We start from the raw sequence: 20211 nt of genomic DNA on the forward strand, positions 1-20211 counted from the left end.
GATAAGTGTGGTGATATGTAGTGGTGTGTTGTGTGAGGTGCGTGGAAGTTATGTGGGTGATGGTCTGGTGTGCCTGTGGATGCTTGGTAGTAGTTTGTAGTGTCTCTCTCTGGCCTTCTTTCGGTATTTTTGTCATAGGGGGTTGTGGGTGATGTGGGTGTGTGTTTTATATTGTATTGGGTGTGTGGGAGTGGTGTGTGTATGTGTATCAAGTGTGTGTATTTTGAATTGTCCAATGTGGCTGTGTTTTGTAAGAGTGTGTTTTTTTAGCGCGGCTGTGTGTACCGCCAATGGAATACCACGGTTGAAAGACCGCCACGTGGATTCGTGTGTCATGATAGTGTGGGCGTATTTCTGTTGGCGTGACGGTGGAGGTTTTGTTATCGCCAGTTTATCACTGACCTTTGGTGTGGCGGACTTGTGTGGGTGTCTGAATTTTGGCGGGTTCCGAGATGTGGGTCAAAATAGCTGTGGCGGAATTTCGCAGCCGCGGCGGTGTGTTGGCGCTCTTCTGCACGGCGGTAAGCGGCTTTTACCGCCAATGTTGTAAGGACCGTCATTATTATTTATGGTATCTATCCAGTCAGACAAGGTATTAATCCCATTATCAGCAACAGCTAATGCCTTTTTTAGATTTTCCTGGTCTATTTGCCTTAACCGGGCAGCTGCTTCCTGTTGGGAAAGCTTCCAAATGTCATTATATACTTCATATAAGACACGTTTCCTACAGTGTTTTCTGGGGCCTAACAGTAAGTCCTGTAAGTCAGTAGTATTAGACAGGAGACTAAGGTGTTCTCTAGCCGCATCTAGTGAGGATGATTTTAACCACTGCTGGCATAATTTACCTACACTATGGGGGTCATTCTGACCCTGGCGGTCCATGACCGCCATGGCGGAGGGCGGCGGAAGAACCGCCAACAGGCTGGCGGTGCTTCCTGGGCGATTCTGACCGCGGGAGGGGAGCCGGCGGTTTCCCGCCGGCCCAGGGTATCCGCCATGGTGGCGCTGCTTGCAGCACCGCCATGGGGATTCCAACCGCCTTCCCGCCAGCCTGTTTAGGATGGCGGGAACGGGTGCAGTGGGGCCCCTGGGGGCCCCTGCACTGCCCATGCCACTGGCAGGGGCCCCCTAACAGGGCCCCACAAAGATTTTCACTGTCTGCTTTGCAGACAGTGAAAATCGCGACGGGTGCCACTGCACCCGTCGCACCCCTGCAACTCCGCCGGCTCCATTCCGAGCCAGCTTCATTGTTGAAGGGGCTTTCCCGCTGGGCCGGCCGGCGGTCTTCTGGCAGTCGCCCGCCGGCCCAGCGGGAAAGCCAGAATGGCCGCCGCGGTCTTTCGGCGGGAACCGCTTGGCGGGCGACGACTGCCGACCGCCGCGGTCAGAATGACCGCCTACATGTCGTGACTATACCCGCATGTTCGGATGATATATAGCGAGGGTCTAGCCTATTAGTTCTAAAACTCCCTGAGGAGTTCATAAAACATGGATGACACCCATTGGTATCTATTGGCCACAATAACCACCCACCAGGACGTGTCAGTGAAGCATTAAACGTACCATTCTGGACCCATTAGTCAAGCTGATTTTCAGGTGCATTCGTATATTTTTGCCATTTATAAAACTTTGCAGGGACAGGTATGCTGGGCATGTTTAATTCTTTAATTTTAGCTAAGTCTAAACAACTTGTCTGTTGTACTGTTTCGTTTAAAAATATCATTTGTACAGGAATAAGGCATGCTCTAAACAAAGCTTCCTTTCCCTTAATTTGCCAATTTCTTGTTTTTCAGCCAATATTCATAGCCTTCTATCGATAACCGGGAAACAAAGGATTCTGAATATATGAATTTTGTATTAGTCATTAATACATGTATATCCTTAGTAGGTGGTACTTTAAAATAATGACTCAGCATTTTTCACATTATGCCCAGAAAAATATGCAAACTTTTCAGAGTATGTTTTGGAACTCCCCTGTGGCGGATTCGGACAATGTTCCCATTGTGTATAATTAAAACAGTTTTAGGGCTGCTCCCTCTATGTATGAAATGGTGCCGTAATAATTATAGCAAAACATATTACCATCAATTGGTAAACATCTTCGTTTTCAAAGGCAGTATAATATTGCAATTCAGTCATCATGGAATCAACTGTTTTCACATCCCATTCATCAGAAACAATGACTGGTATTACTATATCATTCATTGATAGTTTGAACACATACAGTATTTGAATACCTTCTGTGGGACTATATATATATGAAACATTACTCTGTCACAAACAATCCCATCAAGAATTGGTACTGTGGAAATGTTCACACATGACAAGTCTCTGCGGACCTTATGTGATGAGAAATGTGGCTTCAAAACCTCCTCCACCAGTCCAAATGTCGATTTTTCAGGAAGAAAGTGGCCATTTATTAGTAAGAAAAAGGTAATGACAAAACCAATCAGAAGAAAAAAAGGCTAAGAGAGTCAAAGAGAGCCATAGATAATTCCATGGAAAAATAAAATAGGTTTCTTTAAGCCAATGTTTTAGCTTACGTGCACTTGACAAGTCAGCTGTCGAAGAGGCGAATGAGTTTTTGTAGTCATCGTTGAAGTCGGCAAAGTATGCAGAGGCAGTTCGTGGAAATGGTGGAGCCGTTGCCAATGGTGGAGTTGGTGTTTCCTGTGGTGGCACACTATAGATAACTCCAACACAGACAGATGGTGCGGAGTCGACTTGGACAAATATTTCTAAATTGTTTGATATTAGTGGAACCAATGCAAGATCATCTTCCACCCTCCCCAATCTCGGACAGGTGTTGGTATAAATGAATTGTAGAGGAACGTCTTCGCCAGTAGTGAGAGGGATTCGAGAGCTACTGGATGTTCCCCTTGGTCGGCTGTGTAGGATCGGCCACATGGTGTAGTTTGACATTGTCGTTGGAGACAAAACGATTTTCTTTGGCACCTGTCAACGGTGGTAGAATTACAGTTCTAGTACCGTGTATCCCTAGTACTGGGACTGGTGCTCGATAGGAAGGGCTAAATTCCTTTTTCACAGCAACTTTCTCACGTACAAGATCTTCAACTTTGGGAATCCAGCAGGTAGATGTTACAGGCACATCCTTGATTCCTGTGGAGGCGACACTGTTAGAAGAATTGTCATCACGGAACTGTTGCAATTCCTGTAAGACAGTGACACGTTCATTTATGTCAAAGGGTGTTTCTGCTGCCTCCACACAAGGAGGATCAAGATCCGGAACATACATTTGAGTTCTGAATAGACACTCATATGAAGTACGACGCCCCCCCCCCCCTCCGGGACCTTCTAGGCAGATTATTTAGTGCTCTCTGGACTCCATATAGGTGGTTAAGCCAACTATAACCTGTACCTAAGACTCTGGCTGTTAAGAATTGCTTTAAATCATGGTTTAATCGCTCCACAGCACTATTTCCCTCAGGATGAAATGCAGACGAGTACTGGAGTTGGACCTCCAACGAAGCCATGGCGTCCCTGAATGCCCTTGAGGCAAAAGCAGGGCCCTTGTCGAATGGAAAGCCGCAACCGGATATGTACCGATAAAGACTCGCAAATCTTTAATAACAGACTGAGCGTCAGCCAAAAATTGTGGCCACGCCCATACAAATGTGGAGCATGAATCAACAGCGACTAAAATGTACTTGTATGCACTATCTGGTGTTAGGGGACCACAGTGTCCAAGTACACACATTGTAACGGTTTGTTTGCAATTAAGAGGAGTGACTGCGGCCGGCTCTTGGCAGTGGAAACTTTAATTTGTTGACAGATGACGCAACAAAGGACATACTGCTTGGTCTCTTCGTAAAGACCTGGCCACCAATAACGGGCCTGCAGGATCGAAATTGTAGCCACCGCACCAGCATGGGCAGATGCCACCCCCTCATGCGCTATTTTAATCAATTGTGATCTTATGTCTCTATTTGGAATCTCTCATACACCTACGCCTGGTATTTTAACCTCAGCATTCAGCATTCCTCCCATTCAATAGTGATATTTGTTAGGAAATCCTTTAGGATAGGGCGTACCATCAGCCGTAGCTGTCACAGCAGCCCAAATGTCTGCATCTGGTTCTGAACTCAAACGAGTCACTGCAGCTACAGCGGCCACAACCACTGCTGACTGCAGCTTCATCAGCCAATGTATTGCCAGCAACGTGTATCCCAATGCTCTAGTGTCCAAGTGTTTGTACAACTTGGACACTGGGTAGCATCTCTTTCAGATCTGTTACTTTCCCCCACAGAAATCTGTGTTTGATGGTGTTGCCTTTGGAATCTCTGAACCCATTCTGGCGCCAATAATGGAGGTATTCATTAAAGGACTGGACACAATAATATGAATCACAAACAATCAGCTTGGTCTGTGCAGGATCTGTGTGTTCCAGTGCCATCAGCAGAGCTTTTAGTTCTGCCAACTATGCTGTGCAATCCCCTAGGGTTTGCGTAAAGGTATGTAGAGGACAAAATGTATCGCCCTCCATGTAGCCACTTACGACTGCGCAAGCAGCAGAATATTGCAGGTTGTGCTGAGCCATCAGTGTACATGACTATGATATTGTTCAGTGGGCAATGTATTTACTGGAACTGGGTATTCTATTTCGTATTGTAAAAATTCTTGAGTTTGTAACTTTGGGTCAAAAAATGTAGTCTACATCAGTGGCTGTCAAAGACGTAGCCTACTGTATCCAACGTGGATGTAATGCTTTTGCGTTTGTAACGCTGGCTTTGGAACAGCCTCTAGGGCTGGGATTGGAGAAACAACAATATTGCTTTTTCCTTGGGCAAGAGGTCTTTCTTTGATGACAGCCATCTGCACAGCAGTGAGAATTTTCTCGGTGGGAGCAAAGCGTTGTTTTGCCGCTGAATATAAGTGTGATTTGTATGCAGTCGGGACTGTCTCACCTTCATTGAATGTCGCATAGGTGAAACCGATGGCCCCAGCTATTACTCTGATGACCAAATGTGTTTTGCTGTCCCTCGTATGGAAGTGTTCTGCTGCAAGTATGTCTCTTTGCAACTCTCGAAGAATGCGTGTTTGTTCAATTGTTCAGAATTTACTTGAAAAATCGGGACGTATTAGATCATATAAAGGTTTTATGCGTGTAGCATAATCTGGAATGTAAATTCTGCCAAAATTTAGGAAACCCAATAGAGATTGGAGTTTTTTTTTTAATCGTATTTGGTGGTTGTAACTGTGCACATTTCTCTAAGAATTGTGGCGCTAGGCTCTTTCCTTCACTTGACAGCTCATATCCCAGGAACAGGATGCTGAGGAAGGCTATTTTTTTTTAAAGTTTAATTTGTAGCCAAATACAGCAAATCCAACAACAATGCGGGCTACCCGTCTTAAATGTTGTAGAAATTCATCATCCATAAGATAAATATCATCTACATAGGACAATGCTTCAGGGTCAATCTCGTGCAAAATGCAGTAACATGCGCTGCAAACAGTCCTGGGCTGTTCTTATACCCTTGAGGTAAACAACAGAATTTTTTCTGGGAGCCTAGTGCACTGAAACTTGTTAAGTCTCTACTCTTAGGTGCTATATTCTGTCAGAAAAAAACCATTGGAAATGTCCAGTGTTTTGTATTTTTTTCGCACTATATTGTTCAAAAGTGCTGTGCTATGTGAATTTTGTATAGCATAAGTGCGTGTATGGCTATTTAAATGTCTGTAGTCTAAAAATATTCGATATGAATGGTCTGGTTTAGCTACTGGATTGTTCATTGGCAAGACACAGGGTTCAATTATGCCCTAGTACTCTAATTGCGTGAGTATTTCTCTAACCTGTGCTTTTGCTTCATGTTTTATGGGATACTGCGGTTGAGGTTCACTTTTAATTGGAATTACATGGTAGGGGGATTCCTTATCCCATCCTACGTGATTTCGGTATAATGCAGGTGCTTGTGCCAAAGTCCATTCAATGGAATGGGATTCGGCGAGTTCCTCTGGAACAAGGGGCAAGAAGGAAGGCTTCATGACATCTTCTCCATATGGGCAGGTACGGACAAATTCAGGTGGCCAATCTTGTTCGGCCAACAAAACATCATATGTTCACCACGCGATCCCAAAAGATTGCGTCTATTATGCGTTCAATGTCTCCTTCTAATTGTAGCGTTACTTTATACACCCTATCAGGCATGGAGACACTATTGTAACCTCTGCTGCACTGTCTAGCGGTGCTAGAGCCCATTTCTTGTTCTTCAAGAGGACCTTCTTCCTGAGTGGCATGTTGGACTGCGACTACTGACACCTTTTTCTTTTTGAATTGTGTTTTTTGTTGGGTGGTTTTCTCTTCCTTTTTAACAGAAACCTCCGAAGAGCGTTGTGATTCCTGTCTCGGTTTCACGTACTCTGTCCTTCACTCTGATTTCCCACCTCTCTCATTTCGTTTTTCCAATACGTCCTGAAAGAAATGAGATTGGCGTGTATCAGCATATAAATATCTATCAGGCGTTTTTATATTATCTCTATTTCTGAGATTATATCTATTCTACGGGGCCTCCATACGCGGAGATTCTCCCCTCTCTTTTTTTAGGAGTATGTTGCTTTTTATCCCAGCATTTCTTAATACCTTCAGGTGCTTGCTTGGGGGAATCTTTACTCGATTTACCCTGGAATTGTGGTTTAGATGGTCTGGCCCCTAAACTGTCTCAACCAATGCTAGAATTAGTTTCTGCAATGATTTTGGGCAGCTCTCGTTCCGGATCCTGTTGAGGAACGTCACAAAGCCACATGCGCACTGCAAGCGCTACCGCTTCCCCTTTAAGATTACTTAAAATGATTGAGGATACTGTGGCAAAATTGCCCATCAATTGCATTCCCAAATCTAGGGCCGGGGAAGCCGTGTATTCATCTTGAATTTGTTTCAACACCTCAGGTAAATTGGCAAGTGTCGGTGTACTGTGTGCGGTTGTATAGAGCAAATACCGTGCCCAGGTATTAAAGTTATCTACTGTAGGGACCATCCCAAAGGGCAAGCACATTGTTAATATTCTATGTTTATCCTGAGGTCCCGTATGGGGGAATACTGCATCCAGCGCATTAATCTTTTGTGCTAACCAAAACAGAGTTTCCTCTCGTTTGGAGGGTACTTTACCCATAATTGAATGGACAGTCGAAGGATTTATACCTGGCGTTGCTGCATGTGGATGTGCTGGAGCAGCACATGCTGGGTTTGAATTTAGTGTTTGCATTACAAACTGTACTAATTGTCTATATATCGCTGTTATTTCAGTATATAAGTGACAAACCTCAGCAAATGCTAAATCTGCAAAAGCAGGATGTGGTGTATAGGCGGCCAATAAAGGACAGGAAGGACCATCATTACTCAGAGGACCTAAACTTACTGGTAAAATTGTGTGGGATAGGGCGCCATCAAGCCAATTATTATGTTCTTGATAAGATAAAGGTATTTCTAAATATGCGTATGCTCTGTATTGTTCAGGCGCATTTGCAGGTGTATAATGGTGAAATGTATTTGTAGTCCCATCAACAGCTGGAAATGTAACCCAATAATAAAGAAGTTATGTTCTATAAGCAGCATGGGCATCCACCACAAATGTTACTGGACTACCCTGGGATGTTAGGCTATTCGCTAATAAATGTGCAGTTAGAGGTTGTCTCATATTAACCGCTATTTGTAGCTGCTGTGGATTCACCATTGTAGTGACACTAAGTTCAGAGAAGGCACACCAAATAGGGCTTTCCTTTTAAGGTTCAAGCTTAAACAACCTCCAGCTGCAAATAGGATAGCCTATGCAGCTGGGGTGGAAATTCTCAGAACCACGGACGTCTCCGCATACGGTATTGAGGAGTCATTATATATAATGAGACAGAGATACTCCGGAGGACCCGAAAATTAGAACCTGACCAAACGTTGGTGGCGCCATGTTGCGTAGGCTCAATATTCTAATGAGACTACTGGATTTTGAGCGGCAGAATCGCCCGCGGTGTGGGAGACGGAGTCCAACCCACTGCGGGTGACACCTGTCGCTCCAATCCGGGTTTTGCTCCACCTAACTAGCAGTGCCTCATCTCTACCAAAGGATAGGGATGATTGGGCAGCCGAGCGCATGACATACTAGGCTTCTCAGGGAAGTCGTGGTCACTCAGGATGCATCCGGTTCTCTCATTTACAATCTAGTCTCATATATAAATAACAAAAAGAAGCAGTATATGTTTCAATAATGAGTTTAATAAAACGACTGCATCTTAGATAGAAAAGCGTGAGCTGCAATAACCAGGACGACACAACACAACAGTATTAAAATTGTGACGAGAAGAGTGAAGCACAAAAACAACGCTATCATATTGTCACTATAATCAATGGACTATTTCCTATCTAGGTTGTAATTTGGGCACAGCATGTTAAGCTCTAATTCTGCCTTTCAAGTTCCCCTGGGAAGAAATCAACCCCCATACCTGAGCAAAGGCCTGTGGTCTGCGTTAGGATCAGTAGCGAAGCATTCAGCAATCAGCATGCAGTCGCGGTTCCCTGGCTGGAATCTCCCTCTAACGTGCAAAGGACAAGGAAGTGGTTATATAATTACACAGCTGAAGTTCAAAGAAAATGTCACTACGTAAGGATGTTTATTTTCTACGAATGTTGGAGACTAAATTTCTACCACGTTCACCGGCAATGTACTGAGCTGCAGCCTTGAATGAAGCACAGAGTGATCAAGAATAACTTGTATGAGAACAGAGTGCTGGCTTAGGTAAAAGCAGCTAGATAGATGAAAATAAAAATATACCGTAAAAATGGTTAATGTAATAATAAAGCGAAGCTGAATAAAATATATCTAGGTTAAAGTGCACAGCGGTCTAGTGTGTTAAAACAACATGCATGGAGCTATAACTAAAATGGCTACACAACAACTTTAGCGTGGAAATTAGCTGCATACATGTAGTGCATTTACAACATATGACAGATAGTTTTACATTTTGTTGCCAGCCTTCAGCTGATGCCTTTTTGTCTGACAAGTTGTCATGCTGAGTTTTGATTGACACATAGGCTAAGCAATGGGGGCCTTTGTTATGTAGGGCACACTGATGTAGACAGAAGTAGCTTTCTGCTATAGGCCTGGACACAATTCTTTATGGGCCTCATTTACAAGAATCTGGTGCATCGTCATCACATAGCCTCATTATGCCATGGATGGTCTGTATTTACAATATAGAGGGCCTCATTTACAAGCCCTTTGCGCCACCACAGTAGCATTTGTTTTCAATGCAGCGGTGGTGCTAGCAGCGCACTAAATTGCTCCATATTTACAAACCGACTCATTGGGCCCAATGAGTCAGTTTGTAAATCCCTGCGTCACATTTTACCTGCACCAGGTATAATGTATGCAGGGTATGTGTTCCCACGGAAAAAGCCACGTAGAACTGACACAGTGAAATTTTCAACTTTTTATTGCGTCAGTCTGCTACTTCACTGCATCAAAATGTTACTGACTGCTCAGAGCAGGTGTAAAATTGATGCAGCACTTTTTCCTATGGGACTCTTCTCACATTAGTGGGGTTGCAAAAGTTTAACAATGCAACTCCAACAATACGTCAGTTTAGCACCAAGTAATTCTGACACATCTGTGAAAACATGCACCGACGAGCTCTGTATTGTAAATACATCGCATTCAAGGCATTGTAATGGGATGTGCGGGAGGCGCAAGAAATCTGACACACCCGTGACAATGCTTCAGATTCTTGTAGATGAGGCCCAGAGATCCATTGAGCACGTTTTCACAGATGGTCTCCTTGTAACTCCTAGCTGCAGGATCACAACCTCATTGGCGTATTTGAGCTTGCCAAATTGTTTTGTGTGGTTGCTCTTTTTATGCCACAGCCACTGCTACATTTCCTACACCTGGGTTGCCAATGCGCAGGATATTTGACACAGTTCAGGCTTTGCATGCTGCTTCATAACGATGTGTCACATATTGGCAAACCTATAAATATCACTGCATTAGATTTGTGTTCGATTTTATGGGGGAAACACCTACCTTGCATATTTTAAATTGTGCGTGACTCAGCTGGTTTAGGCGCAACATTTGCCCGACACAAGCCTTAAAAAATTACGCATTTTGGCAAATGTGTCCTCTTATGGATATGGATTACTTCTTGCGCTGCCAATGCATCAAAATTCGTGGTGCAACACTGGCACAGGTCTCTTATAAATATGTTCCTGAATGTAGAAGTAAGTGTGACATAACCTTAATATCATACAAGCAAATGCTATCCTATTCTATTCTATGGGGACTTCTAAAGTGCATGGCTACCTGGAGGCATCTCAGCATTAGAAGAGCCAACGCACTGCACTGCAACCGACAGGCCCATGTAAAGAAGTCTTCATCAGTGGGTGAACAGCCAGGTTTTAGGCTGTTTCCTAAACTTTCTCTCCTTTCCTAGACTTCTAATTTCTAATGGCAGTGAGTTCTAAAGTTTAGAAAGGAGATATCAGAAGAATCTTCCTCCCCATCTTGCTCTGTAAATTTGGGGTGCTTTTAAAAGTTAGGCAGTAGAGAACCTTAATGTCCTGTTGAGAGTGTATGGTATCAGCAGTGCCCTAATCAATAAAGATACTTTGGAGTGGAGCCCTCTAAATCCTAGACATGGGCCCTCTATACAACCCTGGCGGTCGGTGATAAAGCAGCAGTAATACCGCCAACAGCCCGGCGGTATCCAAAATGGAATTTTGACTACGGCGGAAACCGCTAACAGCCAGGCGGAAGACAACGTACCGCCCACTCCAATATGACACACCAATCCGCCAACTTTTCAGGGGCGGTACCAATGACATCAAAAGCCTGATAGAAACACTGCACAGAAGGAAAACGACTCACCTCTGGAGACTCTGGGAACAACCATGATGCCATGGAGCCCGAGCTGCAAATATTTCCGATGCTCGTCTACCTTTTGCTGCATTATGAACATCAACGCCTGTGAAGACGACCACGGTGAATACTGCCACCTAGCACGCAAGGGAGGGGGAAGGAAAAAGAGAGTGACATACACACACACAAACACCACAACCCCAACACCATACACATCCAGATGCAGTAACATTACATATTCATCCCGTACCCCTCAGGAATAAAGCAAGGACAAAATGATTTGAAGAAAGTGAGTGTAATATGATAAAATACTATGAATAAGTGCATCAAAATACAAACGTATATACATATTTACAAATGTAGGGACCCTGCCCAGTCCTCAATGTCCGTGGGCCACAGGGCCACAACACATAGGCCAAGGCCCCACCTCACTCATGCAACAACACGGAACAAACACTGCAGGGGCATCAGGTCGAAAATACACAGGCACCTCAGGTGGACGGGGAATATGGGGGCACCTCAGCCAGAAGATGGTACAATACCAGTGGTCCTGGAGGGGGCAACATGCCCTGTGCGATGTACTGGGGAGTGCAAGGCCACAGTCTCTGAAGCGGGTGGTTTGCCCACTGCTTGGTCCTGGGGAGTGCAAGGCCACAGTCTCTCAAGTGGGTGGCCACTGGTTCTGGAGGGGGCATTGTGTCCGTTGTGCTTCATCCTGGGAAGGATGGGGTAAGTGGATGGCTTCTTCCACTGGCTCTTGAGGGGGCATTGTCCCCGGTGAGCTTTGTCATTTGGAGGATGGGGTGAGTGGATGGCTTCTCCACTGGTTCTGGGGGGGGGGGGGGGCATTCTGCCAAGTGAGCTTTATCCTGTGGAGGATAGGGTGAGTGGATGGCGTCTCCACTGGTTCTGGAGGAGGCATTGTGCCCTGTGATGCAGATCCTGGGGAGTGCAAGGTCACAGTCTCTCACCTGGGTGTCAGACCCACAGGATTTTCAGGGGCCAGGCCGCACAACAGCCCATGGATGTATGACTACACATTGTCTGCCAGAGGTGACAGCTGCTCAGTGGTGGCAGTGGTGGTGCTGGCAGTTGTTGGGGGGGGGGCTCCAGCCCATCCCCGGCAGCCTTGGACGGCTGCCTACTGGGGCTGCTGCTGCTGGCAGTGGTGCTGGTAGTGGTGGGGGGAGGCTCCAGCCCTTCCCCTGCAGCCTCAGACAGCTGCCCACTGGGGCTGCTGGCAGTGGTGCTGGTGGCGGTGCTGGCAGTGTTGGGGGGAGGCTACAGCCCTTCCTTGCAGCCTCGGATGGCTGTACCACCATGGTTGGTGGTGGGGGCTCTGAATGAGTCCCAGCACCATGCCTCCTGTCCTTCCTGCCTGCTGATGCAGGCCCCTTGCCTTTCCTGTCAGCAGCATGGGATTGCCCCTTGCCCTTGCGTCTAGCAGCTCGTGGTGCCTTCTTTCCCTTCCTAGATGCTGCTGGTGGTGCCTCCTTGCCCTTCCCTGTCACCGCTGGTGGTGCCTCCTTGCTCTTCCCTGTTGCAGCTGGTGGTGCTTCCTTGCCCTTCCTTGAAGCACCTTGTGCAGGCACCCTTTCAGTGTGGCTGCCTGGTGTCCAGGATCATCTCCTACCTGCAGTAGCTGTCAACACTACTGTGGCCGTGGACTGGGTGGCTGAGGTGCACGCCTGGGTTCTGACCACTCTGCCCTGACGTGAAGGACGGGGCGGGGGAGTGGTAGGGAAGAGGTGAAAGTTGGAGAGGAAAAGCTTCTTAGGGACAATGGGGCGGAAGAGGGTGACAGTTTGGGAGTGGAGGAAGAGGAAGTGGTTGTAAGACGTGTCTGTTGATTTTGGGTGCAGGTGCATGGGCTGGATGCTGTTGTGAGGCGGACGGCTGTTGGGTGTCTGAGTGCTTGCATTTGTGTACTTTGGGAGGAGAGGGCACAGACAGTGGGAGAGGACACAGGGGACGTGGGCATGGATGTGGGGGTTGTGACTGCCAGTGGGGGGCGTGTAGTGATAGGCGTGATGGTGGTAGTGGATGAAGATGTACTGCATGCAGGTGTGAGTGTAGAGGCTTCTAGGAGAGAGGTGGACGAGGAGGAGGAGGAGGGGGACACAATGGAGGCAGTGGATGTTGGTATGCCTGCATCTGGATGGTGTTTGTGTGAGTGCCTGTCAGATGATATGTGGTGCTTGCGTCTGCCTGAACCACTCCTGTGTATTGTCCTGTGTGCATGCTGGTCTGCCTGTGTGCTTGGGATAGGTTGGGTTTGAGGGGAATGGGATTGGGTAGGGGAAGTTGAAGGGGGGAGGCTAGAAACAGGGATGAAGGCTGCCATCAGGGAGGAGGCCAGAGCCTGGATTGATCTCTGTTGGGCCACCATGCCAGAGCAAATGCCCTGCATGAATGCATTTGTCTGTTGCTAACGGGCTGCCAGCCCCTGGATGGCATTCACAATGGTTGACTTCCCAACAGAGCTGGATCGCAAGAGGTCAATAGCCTCCTCACTCAGGGCAGCAGGGCTAACTAGGGCAGGGCCTGAGGTGCCTGGGGCGAAGGAGATGCCCATCCTCCTGGGTGAACAGGCACGGGAAACACACTAAGGGGCTGCTGGGAGGGCTGTGCTGGTAGTACCTGTAGTTGGGGTGGGCAGAGAGGTGTCCGCCACCACCAGGGACTACCATTGGAGGAGGTATCACTGTCACAACTGTCCCCTCTAGTCTCCGTGGTGCTCCCCTCCCCCTCATTCCCATTGGTGCCCTCACCTTCGGTGGATTCGGTCTCCAGGGCCCTGTGTGATGCAGCCACCGTAGGCATACACCACACACACAGGGAACAGCCCTCTGCACTAGGCAATGCACTAACAGTCACAATGCTAGTCACTATCCCATGGACAGAGATACCCAGCCCCAATTGCAGAATACCTGAGACCCATGCCCAATAGTTGATGCCTACTCGGTTGGAGGAAGTTTACATCAGACCCTGCCCAACATGGGACCTACACTGCAATGTCCGGCCTGGACTAAGGGCACCCACAGGCCCACATCCTTCACTCGAAGACTCCCCACCACCGGCAGGTAGTAGATTGGGGCACTGTATTCACCCCCTTGTGGCTGCTCTGATGCACCCATCAGCTCTGGATAGGCCACTGCCAGTATGTGGGCCATGGGGGAGGGGGGCCAGGGTTTGACGAGCATCCCTTCCTCATTGAGAGGCCATGCCCAGCTGGGCCTCCGCCGTCTTCCATGCCCAGCGTCTCAGGTCCTCCCACCGTTTGACAGTAGGTGCTCCACCTGTCGTAGACCCCCAGGGTCGGCACGTCCCTGGCGATGGCATGCCATATACCCTTTTCCTGATGAGCACTGGACTGCAGAGAAACACATAGGAAAATGTATAAATCCGACCCTCCTGCCTGTTACACTCATGGCCCACCATAGCCCTCACATCCCCTTACGCACAGAATTAGCCCACCATACATGCATCACGCTGCCCAGCCCCATTCCACAAACCCCCCCCACATGAGGCCCTCACACACACCACTCCATACATTCGTGCCCCAAGCATCATGCTCACAGTGTACTCACCTGTTGGTCTGGAGGCCCATATAGCATTCGGTACTGGGGAAGGACCCAATCCACCAGTCTCTCCAACTCCTCTGCGGTGAAGGCAGGGGCCCTTTCCCCAGTGACACGAGTCATGGTCGGTTCCAGACACAGGCCACAGCAGCACTTGCAGTGTAGGTCCTCGCCAGTTGAAGGTCAGGTAGCAAGTGAGTGAACAGATAGAAAATGGCGGTCACGTCCGCAGCGGTGCGTACCGTCACCACCAGCGTACATCACCATTGGCCACTGTAACCCACAGGGCCTAATGGTAACCAATGAATAGTTGCACGGCGGTTCTCGACCGCCTACCGCAACGACGCACATCATCAGCAGAATTACCTCATTTCCACCTGTCCCTCCTAACAGGATATGCAGATGACATTTCGGGCGGGGGCAGGCCATGGCACCTAACTGCGTCACAGTACACATAAGCACCATTTGGACCTATCCAACAATATAATGTTATAGTCACAGCATGCAATGAAGTGTAGTGTTTGGAAATATGGGATGCTGACCAGCTGCTCACTGTTTTGCCCCCTAGATTGCAACCTCTGCGGATGAATAGGAGATGGAGACCCCTGATGGACTTGGCACCAATGGAGGACAGGCACATTATCCTCACCTATAGACTGGAAAGGGCCACAATCACAGAGCTGTCTGCCCAATTGGAGCCTGACCTGATCTCTGCTATCCGTCAGCCCACCGGAATCCCCCCTCTTGTGCAAGTACTATCTGAGCTCCATTTCCTGGCAACTGGCTCCTTCCAAGTGACAGTGGGCTTGGCAGTAGGAATATCACAGCCAATGTTCTCAATAGTGCTGACCACAGTGTTGTTGGCCCTGATTAAACACATGCGCAGCTACATCGTTTTCCCCAGGTGGAGGATTTGGCCAAAGTGAAAGCTGATTTCTATGCAATGGGACATACACCCAACATTATTGGGGCTATTGATGGTACACATATTGCGTTTGTTCCCCCCACTGGAGAAATGAACAGGTGTTCAGAAATCAAACAGATAGTGTGCCTGGCGGAACAGTACATCTCCCATGTCAACGCAACTTATCCTGGGTCTGTGCACAATGCCTTTATCCTGAGGAAAAGCAGCCTCCCATATGTGATGACTCAACTCCAGAGGCTCTGGGTGTTGCTAATACGCGAGCCCTGGTTCCCACCCATTATGCGTTTGTGTGTGGGTATGGTGTGGGCCCTAAGGGTTAGGGTGTGGCTAACAGTTATATTTGTAGGTGACTCTAGTTACCCCAACTTCTCATAGCTACTGACCCCTGTGAGGAATCCCAGGACAAGGGCTGAGGAATGTTACAATGAGGCACATGGGCAAACAAGAATAATAATAGAGCGTACCTTTGGCCTCCTGAAGGCCAGGTTTTGTTGCCTCCATCTAACAGGTGAATCCCTGTGCTACCCACCAAGAAGGTCTGCCAGATCATCGTGGCATGCTGTATGTTGCACAACCTTGCCTTACGTCACCAGCTGCCTTTTCTGCAGGAGGAGGAGGCTGGAGATGGACGTGTAGCAGCAGTGGACCCTGTGGACAGTGAACATGAGGAGGCAGTGGATGAGGATGAGGACAAGAGAAGTGCAATAATTCAACAACACTTCCAATGACACACAGGTAAGACAGTGTAACTTCACTTTTAATTGACAGTTTTGTGTTTTACATTGTCACTGGCAGGCTATTTTCCCCACTTCTATGGCCACTTACTGTACCCTTTGGCATCTCTATGTGCAGATATTTGTGCCCCACTATCACTCCTGGGGTGTTGCTGCAGCCAACTACAGGTCTTTCTTACGTATACATTACTGTCCAGTTGAATTGAAATGTTGAAATCTTGTTAAATCATTTGACATACACCATACTTGTATTTTATCAAAGTGTGTTTATTGCGGTACTCTGAAGAAGAGAGGGTGGTGCAATGGGCTGGAGTGCTGATGGTGGACAGTTCAGGTTAGAGTCCAGTCGATTTGTACCACAGGTGCAGTGTCCAAGGAGACATAGGAAGGGGAGCAATGGCAGTTCAAGGTGGACAGGGTGACAGAGTGGGACACAAGGGTGACAATCAGGAGTCTTGGCGGGGGACTTGGCAATTGTCTCTGGCTTCTGCCTAGATCGCAGGGACTGTTTGTGGGGTGGTTCTCTTTCTGCAGGGGGGGAGGAATACTGGTGGCATGTTGGTCTTGTGGCAGGGCCTCCTGTCCATTAGCTGCAGCGGAGGTGGAGGGCTCTTCATCAGTGTGGCTAGTGGTAGGGCCCCAGTAGTGTGCCACTGCCTCCCTCAGTGTTGGCCATGTCTGCCAGCACCCCTGTAATGGTGACCAGGGTGCTGTTGATGTCCTTCAAGTCTTCCCTGACCCCCAGGCGCTGTCCCTCCAGCAGCCGCTGGTTCTCTAGCATCGTGGGAATGGTGGTATGCTACCAGGATATTGGTGAGTGCCTCCTGGAAAGTCGGTTCCCTGGGCCTCTCCTCCTCCTGTCACACAGCAGTCCTCCCAGCTTCCTTGTTGTCCTGTGCCTCTGTCCCCTGAACCATGTGCCCACCGCCACTGATCCCAGGTCCCTGAACGTCCTGTGTTTGTGGGATGGCCTATAGTGGTGGACACACTGCTGATTAACTTGTCCTGGGGACAGCGGTATGGGCCCGCTGGGTGGGTACTGTGCTGGTGTTTCCTGAGGGGGGGGAGGCTTTGTGGTGGTATGGGACTGTGTCTGGGTAACCGACTGTCTGGAGATCCCTGATGGGCCAGGTTTGTCTTCCAGAAACAGGCGTCCAGAGCAGCTGTCATCACTGTGGGCCTCTTCTGGGGGGTATTGGATGTTGCTGGCACCTCCTCTCCAGTGACGTTGGCTGGGGGACCTAGGGGGATGTAAATGCAGTGTTATTATTTCTGCATGAGACATCTTGTGCATGGGTGTGCTGCCCTCTATGGTTGTTATTGCCCTGGCAGCTTTGCCTTGTGTGAGTGGTTATTTGGTGGGCTTGCTGTTTCCCTCTAGTGTGCATGCTTTAGGGTTGGGCGTCCATGCAGGTCTACGAGTGGTGTCCATGCATTGGTGCTGCATGCAGGGCTTGGTACTGGGAGGGGTGGGTTGTGATGGTGGGGTGTGTGGGAGGTGATGGGAGTGAGGGTAAGTGTGGGGGTATGTAATGGGATGCACGTAGGGAGGCTGATAGTAATAGAGAATTGACTTACCAAAGTCCAGTCCTCTATCTACTCCTGCTAGGCCCTCAGGATGCATGATTGCCAAGACTTGCTCCTCCCATGTTGTTAGTTGTGGAGGAGGAGGTGGGGTCCAGCACCAGTCCTCTGTACGGCTATTTGGTGTCTTGCTGCCACGGAACGCATCTTCCCCTGCAGGTCATTCTACCTCTTCCTGATGTCATCCCTTGTTCTTGGGTGCCGTCCCACGGCGTTGACCCTGTCCACGATTCTCCGCCATAGCTCCCTCTTCCTAGCAATGGATGTCTGCTGCACCTGTGATCCGAATAGATGTGGCTCTACTCGGATGATTTCCTCCACCATGACCCTTAGCTCCTCCTCAGAGAACCTAGGGTGTTGTTGTGGTGCCATGGGTGTAGTGTGAGGGTGTGTGGGTTGTGTGATGTAAGGTGCGTGGATGGTGTATAGGTGATGATGGTGTGTGGCTGTGGTCTTGTCTGTGGTCTTGCTATCTCTCTTGTGGCACTTGTTTGTATTCGTAAAGGGTTGTGGGTAATGTGGGTGGGTGTTTTATAGTGGTGTGGGTGTGGTGTGTATATGAGTGTCAGGTGTGTGTATTTTGAATTGTCCAATGTAATGTTTTGTATGTGTGTGTATTTTGAGTGCGGTGGTATGTAGCGCCAATGACTTACCTCCATTGAATGTCCGCCACAGTGATTTGTGGGTTATAATGTTGTGGGTGTGGTTCTGTTGGCGTAAAGGTGTGGGTTTTGCTACCACCATTTTATCACTGACCTTTGGGCTTGTGGACTTGTGTGTGTGGCTGTATAGTGATGGACTGCTATGTGTGTGTCATAATATCGGTAGCAGGAATCTGCTGCGGCAGCGGTATGTTGGCGGCAGTCGGCATGGCGGTAAGCAGTACTTACCATCAACGTCATAATGATGGCCATGGTGTTTTGAATTTTATCCTTGCCACAACGGGGAGCCAATGATGGGAAGCCAGAGCCTTTTTCGCAGAGGCATGTTTTAGGACCTTGAGAAGCAGTTTTGCTGCTGCATTTTTTACAACCTGTAGTATTTGCATTAGGTACCTGGGGGAACCTAAGTATAGGGAGTTTCCATAGTCCAGTTGGGAAAGAACTAGGGATTGGGCTATGATTCTTCTGTAAAAGGTGAATAAAAGCTCTAGAATTGTTTGAAGAGTTCTAAGGATATGAAAGCAGGTTGCTACTAGTTTTGTTGCCTGTACATCCATTGAGAGGGAGCTGTTCAGCCATATCTCTAAGCTGTTTATGGGAAACGATGGGTTGGTGTGTTGCCTAGGCACTCTGGTCATTTTTGGGGTGGCTATGGGGCAAGTCTAATCCACAGAATCATCAGCTCAGTTTTCTTTCTGTTCAGTTTAAGACAACAGTTTGCTGTCCATTTAGCTATGTTTTCTAAGCAGAGAGCTTGTGGTTGGTGATGTGAACCTTGCCCTACTGTAAGAGAGACAACCAGTTGTATGTTGTCAGAATATGAGAAGATCAATAGCCTGAATTTCTGTACAATGACAGCTAGCGGGTGCATGTATAGATTAAAGAGTGTGGGCCTCAGGTTAGAGCCATGTGGTACTCCACACTTCAGGGGAAGAATGTCTGAGTACGAAGTTTTTGAAAATTTGCAATGACCTTTCTTTTAGCCTGGGAGCCAGTTAAGAGTGACATTCTTTTGTTCCGACACTCTTTCATAGTGCAAGTATTTCATGGTCATCCGTGTCAAAGGCCACGCTTAAGTCAAGGAGGGTGACGGCTGCGAATCCCCCTTGCTACAGCAGCATTTTTAGTTCCTCTGTGACTGTTAGTAGGGTGGTTTCTGTGCTATTTTGTGGGCGGAATTTCATCTGTGTGGGGGTGGAGGGGCGAATTTTCGTCAAGAAATAGGGAAAGGCTTTGTTTAACATGTTCATCAAAGACCTTCCCTATGACTGGAAGCAGGGAGTTGGGCCTGTAATTCCCAGCTCATGAGGGGTCAACACTGATTTTTTTTCATAGCTGTTTGACCACTACATGTTTTCATGTTGGGGTCACCATGCCAGATGGTAGAAATGGGGTCTCTGGTTGGCAGTCAGTTTGCACTCTGTCCAAGCAAGGACTCTCACTCTAGTTAGGGCAATGGAGATACACACTTAAGACAACCCCTGCTTACCCCCCTGGTAGCTTGGCACAAGCAGTCAGGCCTATCTGAAAATCAATGTGTAAATTATTTGCACCAACACACACAGTAATACAGTGAAAACACTCCAAATTGAAACCACACCAGTTTAGAAAAATAGCCAATATTTACCTAAATCAAACAAGAAAAATTCAATTAAAAAGCACCTTGGTCCATAGAAACAATGGAAACATTGTTATTACACAAAGTACCACATTTGCATCAAAAATAAATCTGCATGGGTGAGAGTGCGTCAGAAAATTCAGCGATGCGTCGATTCCTTACTCGCAAGTGAGCTATACGTTGATTTCCAGACGGGGCCTCTCGGATCCACGCAGGTTCATGATGATTTCGATGCCCAGAGACGATGCGTG

The 20211-nt window shown here is 47.9% G+C and overlaps 1 long non-coding RNA gene across 2 annotated transcripts in view; it reads right to left on the minus strand.

Annotated features, from left to right (window-relative positions):
• LOC138297359 (uncharacterized) overlaps positions 1-20211 on the minus strand; it is a 245488-nt gene that overhangs the window by 178638 nt on the left and 46639 nt on the right. For both annotated transcript variants that reach the window (XR_011204054.1, XR_011204053.1), the window contains exon 3: positions 8449-8538. This is a non-coding gene — a long non-coding RNA (uncharacterized lncRNA). The remainder of the gene's footprint in view (positions 1-8448; positions 8539-20211) is intronic.

The sequence above is a fragment of the Pleurodeles waltl genome, chromosome 5 (genome assembly GCF_031143425.1).
Source record: "Pleurodeles waltl isolate 20211129_DDA chromosome 5, aPleWal1.hap1.20221129, whole genome shotgun sequence".
Classification (NCBI taxonomy): domain Eukaryota; kingdom Metazoa; phylum Chordata; class Amphibia; order Caudata; family Salamandridae; genus Pleurodeles; species Pleurodeles waltl.